This window comes from Cherax quadricarinatus, chromosome 88, assembly GCF_038502225.1.
Source record: "Cherax quadricarinatus isolate ZL_2023a chromosome 88, ASM3850222v1, whole genome shotgun sequence".
In the NCBI taxonomy this organism is placed as follows: Eukaryota; Metazoa; Arthropoda; class Malacostraca; order Decapoda; family Parastacidae; genus Cherax; species Cherax quadricarinatus.
Genome location: NC_091379.1, coordinates 11,505,939 through 11,521,319, shown reverse-complemented (window position 1 = coordinate 11,521,319; position 15,381 = coordinate 11,505,939). Strand labels below are relative to the sequence as shown.

Here is a 15,381-nt window from a genome sequence, read left to right as displayed (position 1 = left end):
TAATCTCCACTTCTCTTCTGACTTTCTTTACCTTCTCTTTGTCAAGCTTGGCCACTGTCAACTTATTAAGCCTATTTCTTTCTTCTGGTATACTCTCAATAATTCTTTGCTCCTTTGAACATGTTTCTGTGCCAAGATATGATCAGCCTTAGAATCCAAGACTTGATCATTGATGATTTAACTCCATTGTTACTTATTTTGTCGGTAAAACTCCACAAATTTCGTTCATTTTCTTCACATATCTTTCAGAATATCTTATATGCTTTCATATTTCCTCACTGTCAGCATAGTTTCTTATTTACTTCATATTTCTTTATGAAATACTGGATGGGATGGGAATATCCGCAAAGATCTGTTGATAAAGACTAAGAAGTAAAAACTGGAAGCGCAAATAAAAGTAACGCATCGCCTGCGCAGCAGTCATTTTAACTGACAGATTACACTTGGTGGCAGCCCAATACATAGGCAGAAGAAAGGTGTATAATATAAACACAAGTGTTAAGTAAATACTGAACTGTATTCCGATTGCTTGCTGGCCCTACGTTGGGTAAATCTTGAGACACAGAACACTGTTATACAGAGTAGTTAAGTGTCATAGAGTAATAGAAGTGATGAATTAGACACGCGTGCAACATCTGGGTATCTTTATTCTGTAGACGTTTCGCCATCCAGGATGGAAATGATGGATGATATAATCAGTCTATCAGTCTAATGAAGTGGTCGTGGTCTCAGGTTAGGTTAGGTAAGATACGTCAGGAAACAGGACAAGTGTTTCCTGATGCACGTCTTTGTTATATGATAACCCGGAACTGGAGCTTTTTCGTCATCTGCCCGAGGCCTTCCACTGGCGTACCGGGCTACCTCTTTAAAAATTAAAATAATTGACTTGTAGTGGTATCAGCAATAGCAGAATGGTGTGTGGGTCACGACAATATGCTTCACTGATCCACTGTATTGCTAGGCAACTGGCCAGTTGAAAGCTTCTGTGGTTTTCTTTGTCTCGTATTGCAGTTTCCTGGAAATGTCTTTCACTGTTTTACGATCATCTTTCAGAAAATGGAGACTGCTTTATGACACCAAAAGAAAGGTATACGAATAACCTTTTCTTTCACACACACACACACACACACACACACACACACACACACACACACACACACACACACACACACACACATAGGAAGGTACCACCTCTGGTACATATTCTATGCAGACTTTATTTAAAGACAAAATGCATTGACAAAAATACGATAGGGAGTAGAACAGCATAGATAACATCTAAGAGCTACATGCTGAATACTTCGTCCAGCTCCCCGGCGGTGGGCCGCGTGACCAGAATGCTGCAGGCATTTCCCCTCTGGATCGCAACACTGAGTTTCTGAAAGAGGAAGCTGTGATCCTTTGATTCTATGATGAGTTTTTCACCCAGCTCTATGAGGAACTTTAGAGCACATTTGCCCCATGCTCCAAGGGTTTCCATCCTCACTGGGATGAAGTTATAGCAAGGGGGAAGATCTTCATATTTGCGGGTCTTCTGGATCTCCCTGTGGCTGGCAGCTTCACCCCCTTCCACTACGGAGTATGGCAAGTAGGTGTCTGCCAATATGGCGGCACAGGTGTAGTTCCAGGCAATCAGCTTACCATCCTTCCAGGGTAGCATAGTGGCTCCATCTGGACACTTTTGACTTCCGTCAGACCTCTGCACTTGGGGTTCTCGTTGAGCTGGGCAACGGGCTGTGGCGAGGCTTCTCTTTATGATGTCGTTGATCTCATGTCTGGCATACTTTCCTTGTGATGTCACACACAAGACCATGAAGTCCGAACTGATCAGCCGTCGCCCTGCCGCAAATATATGCAAATATAATGTGTCGTCTCAGGTTTCTGGAAGACGAATGTTAGACGATGTAAGCTATTTCAAGGAAACCCCAACACCCTTCATATTACATTCTATACTATAGACAAAGAGGAAGAAAACTAAGTAATTCTAGAAACGGCAGTAAAACACAGATATCTAGTCTTCCTCGCTAGTAAAGTCAACTCCAACCTCTCAGAAATATTGAGCCGAACGAACATTAAAGCCCAGCCACAACCTCCACCACTGTTTACGACACTGTAAGATAAATACATCTTTTAAAAAGAAGACATTGGATGCTGGAGGTTATGAAGTCCCGTGTGGACGTTGTACTAAGGTGTACATGGGTGAAACTGCCACGAATCTAACCATTTGCACCAGCGATGAAATTTGCTTATGTAAAATTAGCCTTATAATAAGACAACAGGAAAATATTAAGCAACTGCCCTCGTCACTACAACCAATGAAGCTGTCAGATGGCCAATCATCTAACAAGAACATTGTCGTGAGCAAAGTACTATTAAGCCACTGTTCACGAAATATTTTCTCTAATAAATGTCCAGAACTGTACATAAGTGTCTCAAGAAGATATCTAAAGTTTAGCCAACGTTGCAGTGTTCCTCAACTTTTACTTAAGTGTATCCACATCTGAGTATTATATAACTAATGGTATACAGTACTAGCCAGTTGATGAACAAGATACATGTGCAAAACTTGGGTATCTTATCTTTGCTGCTTGAGAGACTGACCACCTTCTTTCTACCGGGGGTGACGGACTGATAACTTCAAAATTAATTCAACTGTCTCCAGTGTTTTATTCGCTTACATTCGACATAAGTCTGTTGTGGAGGCGAAACGTTTCGGCAATGTTGCAGGTGTCTCTTATTCATCACATCTAACTATTTTCCTGTCTTCTGTCTGTTGTGCGAGCGAAACGTTGCCTTAAATACTACTTAATTTTTTCATTATGGTTCCTTAAATTTCTTTGAGTTTTCTTACCTTTCGCTGAACAGCCGTTCAATTTTCTTCATATAAATAATTAGAATTTTAACCTTAATTTTTAAAGTGGTGGAAGGGTAAGCCAGTGGAAGGCCTCGGTCAGATGACCAAAAGCTCCAAAGGTGGGTCATCATATGACTAAGACCCGCGTCAGGAGACACTTGTCCTGTTTCCTATCCTGCTCAAATTCCCGTCTTATAACTTCATAACTCAAGAAATGATCCTGTTCTCTCTCCAAACCTCTCATCACATTCTGTTTCGCAGATTCCAGTCGTTCCTATCATTTATTTACTTATTTACTAGTTATTCCTTCCTTTCTTACCGCCTTTCACATTTCCTAAGTCATCTCCTATGTCAATCGTTTCTGCTTGAAGCTTCCCATGTGCCATGGCTCATTGCCTTCCTTTTCCTCTTCATTTCTTCCCTCTTTCATCCCCGCAGAGACTCCATCATTTCTCTCTATCGTGTGTGTGTGTGTGTGTGTGTGTGTGTGTGTGTGTGTGTGTGTGTGTGTGTGTGTGTGTGTGTGTGTGTGTGTGTGTGTGGTGAGTGTGTGTGTGTGGTGTGGTGTGTGTGTGAGGTGTGTGTGTGTGTGTGTGTGTGTGTGTACGTGTGTGTGTGCGTGCTTGTGCAAGAACCCACAGTTATTAACGACCGTCCGTGAAGATATAATTACCCCATCATTACCATCACTCAAAATAACATTCGCCTCATTTATTTCTTCTTTATTAAAAGGCCAACATTTCCAACACTATCAACAGTCATAAAAGCCAATTACTATTTTGACCATTTCTTTTCTTTTTGCTCAGTGAATATTTTTTTTGCATGATGAGCTGTTGTTGAGTCAGATATATAATATGTATTTAGTTAAACACTGGACTGAATAATTAATTTTATTGGCTGCTGTCATGCAGAGGAATTCATATATATTCAAGTCTATTGCTCACATGTTTTGATTGTTTGTGTAAATATTTAGATGTTCCAGATTATATATATATATATATATATATATATATATATATATATATATATATATATATATATATATATATATATATATATATATATATATATATGTCGTGCCGAATATGTAAAACTGGTCAATTAGCAAGAACTCATTTAAAATTAAGTCCATTCTAAAATTTTCTCTTATACATTTAAAGATATATTTTTTCATTAATGTTAATGTAAAAAATTTTAATTTTGCTCCAAAAGAATCTTAAAAAACTTACCTAACCTTATTATAACAAGAACAATTTATTTTAGGCTAACCCAACTAAATATATTTTAGATTTGTTTACAATAATTTAATACCAAACAAACACAGAGAAATATATTTTTTTCGTTAGGTTCAGAATAATTTTGGCGAAATTATTGCACACACAAATTTTCGCTTGTCCTATATGGGAAGATGAGCGTTGCTATTTAAGCTAAGATCGCAAGTTCTGCCTATCCGGCACGACATTATGTATATATATATATATATATATATATGTATATATTGCGTGTGTGTGTGTGTGTGTGTCGTGCTGAATAGGTAAAACTAGTCAATTAGAAAGATCTCATTTGAAATTAAGTCCTCTTTATAATTTTCTCTTATACGTTTAAAGATATTTTTTTTTTGTCATTTAGGTTAATGTAAAAATTAATAGTTTTGTACCTAAAGAACGTTAGAAAACTTACCTAACCATATTATAACAAACGCAATTTAATTTACCCTAATCCAGCTAAATATATTTTAGGTAAGTTTCCAGTTATTTAGCAATAAACAAACACAATGAAATATATTTTTTTATCATTAGGTTCAGAAATATTTTTGCGAAATTATTGCATACACAAATTTTCGTTTGCCTTATTCGGCAAGAAGAGCGTCGCTATTTAAGCTAAAATCGCAAGTTTTACCTATGTTCAAGTATAGGAGAGGTGCTACTGTGATTTCTGTACCGTGTTACAGGTGTTTTAGAGTAGCAGACGTGGCACTCTTTGCACCCAGGACATAGTACCAGGGATACTTATGGGTTTGCTGCAAGGACTGAAACACGATGTAAACTCTGATGTTTACTGGTGGATGTTTACCCTGGGAGTGCTGTGTTTACTTTAATATTCAACCATACAGCTCTCCCCCTCGCTGTGAGGAAATGTTGAAAACAAATACTGGCAGGATGGCTCTCCTGGGCTGCAGGAGGGACGGAGAGAGAGAGAGAGAGAGAGAGAGAGAGAGAGAGAGAGAGAGAGAGAGAGAGAGAGAGAGAGAGAGAGAGAGAGAGAGAGAGAGAGAGAAAGAGAGAGAGAGAGAGAGAGAGAGAGAGAGAGAGAGAGAGAGAGAGAGAGAGAGAGAGAGAGAGAGAGAGAGAGAGAGAAAGAGAGAGAGAGAGAGAGAGAGAGAGAGAGAGAGAGAGAGAGAGAGAGAGAGAGAGAGAGAGAGAGAGAGAGAGAGAGAGAGAGAGAGAGAGAGAGAGAGAGAGAGAGAGAAAGAGAGAGAGAAAGAGAGAGAGAAAGAGAGAGAGAAAGAGAGAGAGAAAGAGAGAGAGAGAAAGAGAGAGAGACTCTGATATATTATCGCCCCTTATTAGTCAGTCTCCATAATTCTTATTTTCTCCTCTGCCTCCTCTGATCAGCTTCCAACTTTCAACACTGGAGCATCTTACTTCCAAGAAAGTTTGGATTGTTATTGGGAGCATGCAGGTGCCAATTTATCAAATTTATAGACAAAAGTTGGTACGGTTTCAATACACTAACTTTCCCCCGATATAACTTATCTAGGACATATCTCTTGTACTTGTGAAGTGTACTGTAGCATATCCCATCTGGCATTGCAAATTGGTGTGAGTTTAATTGAGATGAGTTTAAATGATAACTGGGGGATTATATGCCAGAAAATAAGCTTGCTAATTCTCAAAAATTCCTCACTTTGGAGAGTAAGCTCAGGATGTTTTCGGGCCATACTTGACCATTATCAAGTCACAGCTGAACGAGAAAGGGACAGAGAGGGCCAGAATTCGAAACATGGGGGTTAGTGGTAGTTGTTGATATTGTAGAAATGTAGTGGTGATAGTAGTATTAGTAAAGAGGAAGTATTAGCAACTACAACTGCTGCTGCTACTAGTACTACTACTACTACAACGACTACTACTTCTACCGTCCTCCTTTCTGTCTTCTAGCCGTTTCTGAGTTTTTCTCTTTCGGTCTTGACAATGGTCCAGGATGCACGAAATCCTCATCATCAGGTTCCTCTCGTAAGTGCAAATTTTTGGTAAATTGTTCCAGTCACGGTATTGTGACTTTTTAAATCATCGTTGACTTTACGTCAGGTGTCTAGAAGGAAGAAAAAGTCTACGGACATCGCGCGCCACGTTTCAGTAACTTGGTGTAATCTTTGATCAGTGTTTATGTTCACCTATAGCTCCTGGGACTCAGGATAATGTTGATCTACGGTTAATTTACCTCTTGTTTGTTTTGATCTACGGTTCATCTACCCCTTTTGTGACTTAATCTACGGTATCTACCGTAGCTGATGTCTACCTTGGCTGGTATCTACCGTAGGTGGTATGTACCGTGGCTAGTATCTACCGTGGCTAGTATCTACCGTGGCTGGTATCTACCGTGGCTGGTATCTACTGTGGCTGGTATCTACCGTGGCTGTTATCTACCGTGGCTGTTATCTACCGTGGCTGTTATCTACCGTGGCTGTTATCTACCGTGGCTGTTATCTACCGTGGCTGTTATCTACCGTGGCTGTTATCTACCGTGGCTGTTGTCTACCGTGGCTGTTATCTACCGTGGCTGTTATCTACCGTGGCTAGTATCCACCGTGGCTGTTATCTACCGTGGCTGTTATCTACCGTGGCTGTTATCTACCGTGGCTGTTATCTACCGTGGCTGTTATCTACCGTGGCTAGTATCCACCGTGGCTGTTATCTACCGTGGCTGTTATCTACCGTGGCTGGTATCTCCCGTAGGTGGTATCTCCCGTAGGTGGTATCTACCGTGGCTGGTATCCACCGTGGCTGGTATCCACCGTGGCTATTATCTACCGTGGCTGTTATCTACCGTGGCTGTTATCTACCGTGGCTGTTATCTACCGTGGCTGTTATCTACCGTGGCTGTTATCTACCGTGGCTGTTATCTACCGTGGCTGTTATCGACCGTGGCTGTTATCGACCGTGGCTGTTATCTACCGTGGCTGTTATCTATCGTTGCTGGTATCTACCGTGGATGGTATCTACCGTGGCTAGTATCTATCGTGGCTGGTATCTCCCGTAGGTGGTATCTCCCGTAGGTGGTATCTACCGTGGCTGGTATCCACCGTGGCTGGTATCCACCGTGGCTATTATCTACCGTGGCTGTTATCTACCGTGGCTGTTATCTACCGTGGCTGTTATCTACCGTGGCTGTTATCGACCGTGGCTGTTATCGACCGTGGCTGTTATCTATCGTTGCTGGTATCTACCGTGGATGGTATCTACCGTGGCTAGTATCTATCGTGGCTGGTATCTCCCGTAGGTGGTATCTCCCGTAGGTGGTATCTACCGTGGCTGGTATCCACCGTGGCTGGTATCCACCGTGGCTATTATCTACCGTGGCTGTTATCTACCGTGGCTGTTATCTACCGTGGCTATTATCTACCGTGGCTATTATCTACCGTGGCTGTTATCTACCGTGGCTGTTATCTTCCGTGGCTGTTATCTACCGTGGCTGTTATCTACCGTGGCTGTTATCTACCGTGGCTGTTATCTACCGTGGCTGTTATCGACCGTGGCTGTTATCGACCGTGGCTGTTATCGACCGTGGCTGTTATCGACCGTGGCTGTTATCTACCGTGGCTGTTATCTACCGTGGCTGTTATCGACCGTGGCTGTTATCGACCGTGGCTGTTATCGACCGTGGCTGTTATCGACCGTGGCTGTTATCGACCGTGGCTGTTATCGACCGTGGCTGTTATCGACCGTGGCTGTTATCGACCGTGGCTGTTATCTACCGTGGCTGTTATCGACCGTGGCTGTTATCGACCGTGGCTGTTATCTACCGTGGCTGTTATCTACCGTGGCTGGTATCTACAGCTAGTATTATACAGTCTTGGAAACAGTTATCTCAAAGAAGGCTGCAGTGGTAACCACGATAAGTTAGAAACCCAATGAAGCTCAACCGTGTGGCTTATTTACATAAGACCCATTTGGTCTTTTACCCCACTATGCTTCGGCCAGTAATCTGCTACCTACTGGGTACCTACTTATTACTAGGTGAATAGGGGCAGTAGGTGCTAGAAGATGCGTCCACAAGTCTCGGTGTGAGAGCACAGGACCCAACATGGAGTCTTGAATAAACAACACTGCCACTGAAAAACTTATAAGCAAATTCTTATAGTCACTTAAATTGTAAACTTTCCTGATTATTTTGAGTTTCATTAAAATCATATATGAACTTGATGGTAATAAAAGGCTGCCTTTTAAGTTCTTACGTACTACTAGAGACGATAAAATTGAATTGTAAATCATGTGGAATTTTTATGGTAATAAAAGCCCCCTTTATAAGTTGTTACATACTACTAGAGACTATAAAATTGAATTGTAAATCATGTGGAATTTTTATGGTAATAAAAGCCCCCTTTATAAGTTGTTACATACTACTAGAGACTATAAAATTGAATTGTAAATCATGTGGAATCTTTATGGTAATAAAAGCCCCCTTTGTAAGTTGTTACGTACTACTGGAGACTATAAAATTGAATTGTAAATCATTTGCTGTCTTTATGGTAATTAAAGGATTCTTTGTAAGTTCTTACGTACCTTGTACTGGAGATGGAAATATATGCATGCAAATTGAAAGCAGAAGACTGGTCACCACAAGCAATTCTTTAACATTAAACACAGAGACACAACGAGCCTACCTCTTCCTTAACAGACGAGACACAATGAACATAGTTCTTATCCTGTAACTACAAACTGGTATCACTCACGCACAGAAAAAATGCACGGCGGAAGGTGTTTATTTCTCAAAAATAATCCGACCAGATTATCTACATCACCAGCAATAAAAATTAAATAGTCAACTACAGTGCGTGTGAAGATCTCGTTAACTATAAGGTAAAAAACGAGGCGAAAACATGGTTGGTTTCGTGAAAAAGAAACACAAGGATACGTCTCTAAGACTTCGTTAATCCTTGACACCAGCTCAGCTCTAATTTTTATTTCATAAATAACATGTAATAACTCTGGAAAGAGGTAATAAAACCAGTGATAACAGTGACTGAGGAGAGACTGATGAGAATTAACTCAGCTACCCTTCAATTAGGATGCGTTTCTCTGGCAGGCGAGGCGGTGTTACAGTGATCCAGTGATTGATGACTTGGCTGTCGTGCGAAAGTGACCTTGTTCACCAGTGCTGGCTTCACCTTCCCTTTGGATCTCAACTTAGGAAGCTACATGATATTACGACAACACTCTTCTACCTTAGATACAATACTAGCAATCTTAGTATATTCTATTTAGGGAACTTAGGGAATACTCCATGATATTAGGACTACGCTCTTCTATCTTAGATAAAAAATACCTTTAGGTGTGAAATACAATACGAGTAGTCTCAGGATATTCTATTGAGGAAGCGTGTCGTCACGATTGGCGAAACGCTTCAATAGAATATCCTAATTGATGCGGCCATTCGTGGCGAAACTTTTGCTGAGTACATTGCAGTAGACCATGCTAGCAAATCCTTAAATCCAGTCCTTTTCATTCCCATCCTGGCGAACACTTGGGAAACGGAGAGGGGGGGGGATAGTATACCATAGAGCTAGTGGCATCCTGTGGCCTAGTAGACAGGGATGGTAGCATCATGGAGCGGTAGAATACATTAGACAGGGATGGTGGCATCCTTGGGTTGCAGTATACTTCAGATAAGCCCGGTGGCATCCTTAAAGCTGGTGGCATTATGAAGCAATGTTATGCTTTAAATAAAGCTGGGGATTTTTTTTTGTGCGGTAGTATATCGCAGAGAAAGCTAGCATCCTGAGGTGGTAATATACCATAGAGAAGGTTGGTGGCATCCTGGGTGTGGTAGTATACCATACACAGATAACTCGCACATAGGAGAGAGGAACTTATGACGACGTTTCGGTCCGACTTGGACCATTTACAAAGTAGTTTTTATTAAAAAAAAAATGCTGAACAGAAAGTCTTAAATTAGATAAGGTTTCTCGGGGAACATGACTAAGACGCGATTCTTAGTCATGTGATGACTCGCCACTGGAGCTTTTGGTCATCTGACCGATGCCTTCTACTGGCTTACCGGTCCACCCTTTAAAAATCATGGTTATGATTATAACCATTAGATAATATCACAATATCTTAAGTAAGTTAATAATTCATTTTTTCTCTTCTATTTTTTCAGGTAAGTGAAGCTTTGCAACTCATCTTGGGCCACTTCACGTGCAAGGTAATTAGTACGTTTCGGTCCAAGTCGGACCGAAACGTCGTCAAAAGTTTCATAGTCCTATAAGCAGGGTATTTGTGTATTGTTCCAGTCACGGTATTATACCATTTTTTCTTTATAATCACTATTTCTACGTCAGACGGCCTGATGTAACTATAAGAATGCACTCTAGTATTAAAGGACTATGAAAACTATTTTCCAATTTGCAAATCAGTGTAACTATCCTTTCAAACAGATAAGACTGTACACTGAGAACCCAGGCAATACTAGGAGCCTCCCGGAGCCCATCAAGCTTGCTAGGCATGTGGGTAGAGGCAAGTGAGGAGAGACTTAGGACGATTTATTGTGAAGGCTCTTCAGTTCTGAGGCCTTTTTCACTCTAAATATACGTGGGACCTGAGGAACATGTTTTATATAGGCAAATGTACATGTAAGATGTTCTATAGTGAAGGCAGATCAGTTGAAATCTTGTGAGGTCACGTTATTGGTGTATCTTGAGGTGGGTGGGGCGGAACTTGTTCAAGAAACGTGTGTGAAAAAATGGCAGATAGTATGGTAACGCTGTCTGAGATGTATCAAAACATGGAGTCTCCAGACAGAGTTGCTTGCCTCTTTCTCCGCCGTTCACGTGACCCACTGTGTTATTGTGGTTTTCCTGAGCGGTTGAAGCAGCTAGCTTGGTTCATTGTCTGTCTTTTACAGTAAATGATCCTCCTGTGGCTTCAGACCATTGTGATATTCGCCTTGGTCTAGATCCTAATGACAACTAGCATTTTTTCCTTATTGCAACTGTCACAGAATTGGTCTGTTATTCGTGTTTGCGCTCGGATGCAAATATTTTACCTACTGTGCGGCTCGAAATTTGCTGTGAGGTTCTAGGTGGTCCCTCGACTAACTTTCCCTGCAAAGGTTCGTGTTTCTGCAAAGCGAAGACGATTAAGGAAGCCGTGGTCGATGGCTTTAACAAAGGATGGAAATATTATTTTGTTAATTTTTCCGTCCATTTGTTGGTGATAGGGAAGAGGTAAGACTGGAATGCAAACAATGGGATCTTGATCTCAGTCATTACGTGATATGATTAACGAAATTTAGAAAAGGATTTCTGGTTTCGCTGTTGAGAGGTTTTAAATTATAAGTTGCCCCCTTCCAGATTCATGGCTGAGCTGGTATCAAGATTTTCCAGTCTTTCAAACTCACAGATCTTGTCTTGAAGATTTATGCTCACAGAACCACACGCTCAGGCGATCTTTAATTGTTTTATGCAAAAACTGAATGTCTCTCCCTAAAACCGCTGGTGTCAATTAAGCTGCCTTCAAACAAGATATTTGATTCGTTTTCGTGAAAGGACTTTAGTCCTTTGTCTATTAGCAACCTGTTGGCTTAGTACTGTTGGCTTGTTCTCTACACAATACTCACCCAGCAGTCAAAGACTGTCTAACGCCTTTCGCGAAGACATTGTGTATGACCTACCAGCGGGTGTCCTGACGAGTTTGTCTCCCCTAGTTCACTTCTGTTCAGAAACGTGAAGGATGAGCTCCGATACCTAATTTAGCTTCCTACACCTAACTCCCTAACTTAGGACTGGTGTTTTGAATGGCGTTAAATTGTTTCTCTCAAATGCTTTTGTTTGCTGAAGAGGGTTTTATTTTAGCAGATACGTAGCATTTCTTTTGTTTACTGTTTTTCTCCAGGTATATTATAGTTTATAAATGTCGTGATGAATAAGTAAATCTTGCGATTTTGGCTATAATAGCAATGCACTTCTTGCCGAATAGGGCAAGAGAAAATTTCTGTATGCAATAATTTCGCAAAAATCATTCTGAACCTATCGAAAAAAATATATTTCAATGTGTTATTAAATTATAAGAACATAAGAATGTAGGAACACTGCAGAAGGCCTACTGGCTCATACGAGGCAGGTCCTTATCAAAACGACCTCTACCTAAAGCTACCCAAGAAATAACTCCCGTACCCCATAACACCAATCAAACCCAGTCCCTCCCACTCCTATATTTGTCCAGTCTCTTCTTAAAGCTACCCAAGGTCCTAGCCTCTATCACCCCACTGGGAAGACTGTTCCACGCATCTACAACTCTGTTAGAAAACCAGTACGTACCTATGTCCTTTCTAAATCTAAATTTATCCAACTTATATCCATTATTTCTAGTTCTTACCTGGTTCGACACCCTCAGTACTTTATTAATGTCTCCCTTGTTTATGCCTGTCATCCACTTATACACTTCAATGATATCTCCCCTCATTCTACGCCTCTCCAGAGAGTGGAGATTTAAGGCTTTAAGTCTATCTTCATACGAGAGGTTCCTTACACAGTAAATCATTTTAGTCATTCTTCTCTGTATGTTCTCTAATGAGTCTATATCCATCCTGTAGTAAGGGGACCAAAACTGAGCAGCATAATCCAAATGAGGCCTCACTAGTGATGTATAGAGCTGTAAAATAACTTTTGGACTTCTGTTACTTATACTTCTTGAGATAAATCCAAGTAATCTGTTGGCCTTGTTGCGCACACTAAGGCACTGCTGTCTTGGCTTTAGATTTCTGCTCACCTTGACTCCCAAGTCTTTTTCTCATTCTGTATGATCAAGCTCTACTTCACCTAGATTATAGCTTCGAGGGTTACTTTCATTACCAAGGGCAAGTACCTTACACTTATCCACATTGAACTTCATCTGCCTTTTTTCAGACCAAGACATTAAAATATATTTAGTTGGGTTAGGCTAAATTAAATTGCACTTGTTGTAATAAGGTTAGGTAAGGTTCTTGTGGCATATAATCATTAATTTTTAAATTAGCATAAATAAGAAAAATACATATCTTTAAATGTATAAGAGAAAATTTTAGAAAGGACTTAATTTTACATGAGTTTTCGGTAATCGACCAGTTATACCTATATATATATATATATATATATATATATATATATATATATATATATATATATATATATATATATATATATATATAATAGAGAAATTCCAAGCGCTTTAGTGACGAATGCGCTTGGAATTTCTCTATTCTTTCACAGTGGTTGTTTTGCATATTCTGAAATCACCTGTTTACTGTGATCTTATTGCATATATATATATACATGTATATATATATATATATATATACATATATATTTATATATATATATATATATATATATATATATATACACATACATACATATATATGTATATATATACTCATATATATATATACATATATGTATATATATACTCATATATACATATATATATATATATATATATATATATATATATATATATATGCAAAACAACCACTCTGGAAGAATAGAGAAATTCCAAGCGCTTTCGTGACTACTCACATTATCAAGGAACTATGAAAGTAAAGCATCCAAGGAAGCTATATAAAGGGTCTGGCCAGCACCTCACTATCAGATCCCACAACGGTTAAACACCTGACGCGCGCCGACCCAACTTGGATAGGTCCTTTGCACAACTCACCCACAAACTATTCTACCAAAGAAAATTTAAAAATTTTTTGTCCAGTGTATTAAATTCTTCCCAAATTCTATTAATTATAAATGGATCTAGTTTATATAAATTAGATCCATTTATAATTAATAGAATTTGGGAAGAATTTAATAATACACTGGACAATTAATTTTTAAATTTTCTTGGGTAGAATAGTTTGTGGGTGAGTTGTGAAAAGGACCTATCCAAGTTGGGTCGGCGCACGTCAGGTGTTTAACCGTTGTGGGATCTGATAGTGAGGTGCTGGCCAGACCCCATATATATCTTCCTTGGATGCTTTACTTTCATAGTTCCTTGATAATGTGAGTAGTCACGAAAGCGCTTGGAATTTCTCTATTCTTCCAGAGTGGTTGTTTTGCATATATATATATATATATATATATATATATATATATATATATATATATATATATATATATATATATATATATATATATATATTTTTTTTTTAACACACTGGCCGATTCCCACCAAGGCAGGGTGGCCCGAAAAAGAAAAAATTTTCACCATCATTCACTCCATCACTGTCTTGCCAGAAGGGTGCTTTACACTACAGTTTTTAAACTGCAACATTAACACCCCTCCTTCAGAGTGCAGGCACTGTACTTCCCATCTCCAGGACTCAAATCCGGTCTGCCGGTTTCCCAGAATCCCTTCATAAATGTTACTTTGCTCACACTACAACAGCACGTCAAGTATTAAAAACCATTTGTCTCCATTCACTCCTATCAAACACGCTCACGCATGCCTGCTGGAAGTACAAGCCCCTCGCACACAAAACCTCCTTTACCCCCTCCCTCCATCCTTTCCTAGGCCGACCCCTACCCCACCTTCCTTCCACTATAGACTGATACACTCTTGAAGTCATTCTGTTTCGCCTCATTCTCTCTACATGTCCGAACCACCTCAACAACCCTTCCTCAGCCCTCTGGACAACAATTTTGGTAATCCCGCACCTCCTCCTAACTTCCAAACTACGAATTCTCTGCATTATATTCACACCACACATTGCCCTCAGACATGACATCTCCACTGCCTCCAGCCTTCTCCTCGCTGCAACATTCATCACCATGCTTCACACCCATATAAGATTATTGATAAAACTATACTCTCATACATTACCCTCTTTGCCTCCAAGGACAAAGTTCTTTGTCTCCACAGACTCCTAAGTGCACCGCTCACCCTTTTCCCCTCATCAATTCTATGATTCACCTCATCTTTCATAGACCCATCCGCTGACACGTCCACTCCCAAATATCTGAATACATTCACCTCCTCCATACTCTCTCCCTCCAATCTGATATCCAATCTTTCTTCACCTAATCTTTTTGTTATCCTCATAACCTTACTCTTTCCTGTATTCACTCTTAATTTTCTTCTTTTGCATACCCTACCAAATTCATCCACCAATCTCTTCAACTTCTCTTCAGAATTTCCCAAGAGCACAGTGTCATCAGCAAAGAGCAACTGTGACAACTCCCACTTTGTGTGATTCTTTATCTTTCAACTCCACGCCTCTTGTCAAGACCCTCGCATTTACTTCTCTTACAACTCCATCTATAAATATATTAAACAACCACGGTG

General features: G+C 39.9%; 1 protein-coding gene and 1 long non-coding RNA gene across 3 annotated transcripts in view; one reads left to right on the top strand and one right to left on the bottom strand.

The window, feature by feature from the left end:
- The window catches only part of LOC128698460 (neuroligin-1-like), a 328,336-nt gene that overhangs the window by 81,631 nt on the left and 231,324 nt on the right, over positions 1–15,381 (bottom strand). The gene's annotated exons all lie outside the window — the stretch shown is intronic.
- Positions 1–15,381, top strand: part of LOC138855276 (uncharacterized) — a 104,652-nt gene that overhangs the window by 28,553 nt on the left and 60,718 nt on the right. Inside the window, exon 2 of the long non-coding RNA XR_011394482.1 lies at positions 10,235–10,279. This is a non-coding gene — a long non-coding RNA (uncharacterized lncRNA). The remainder of the gene's footprint in view (positions 1–10,234; positions 10,280–15,381) is intronic.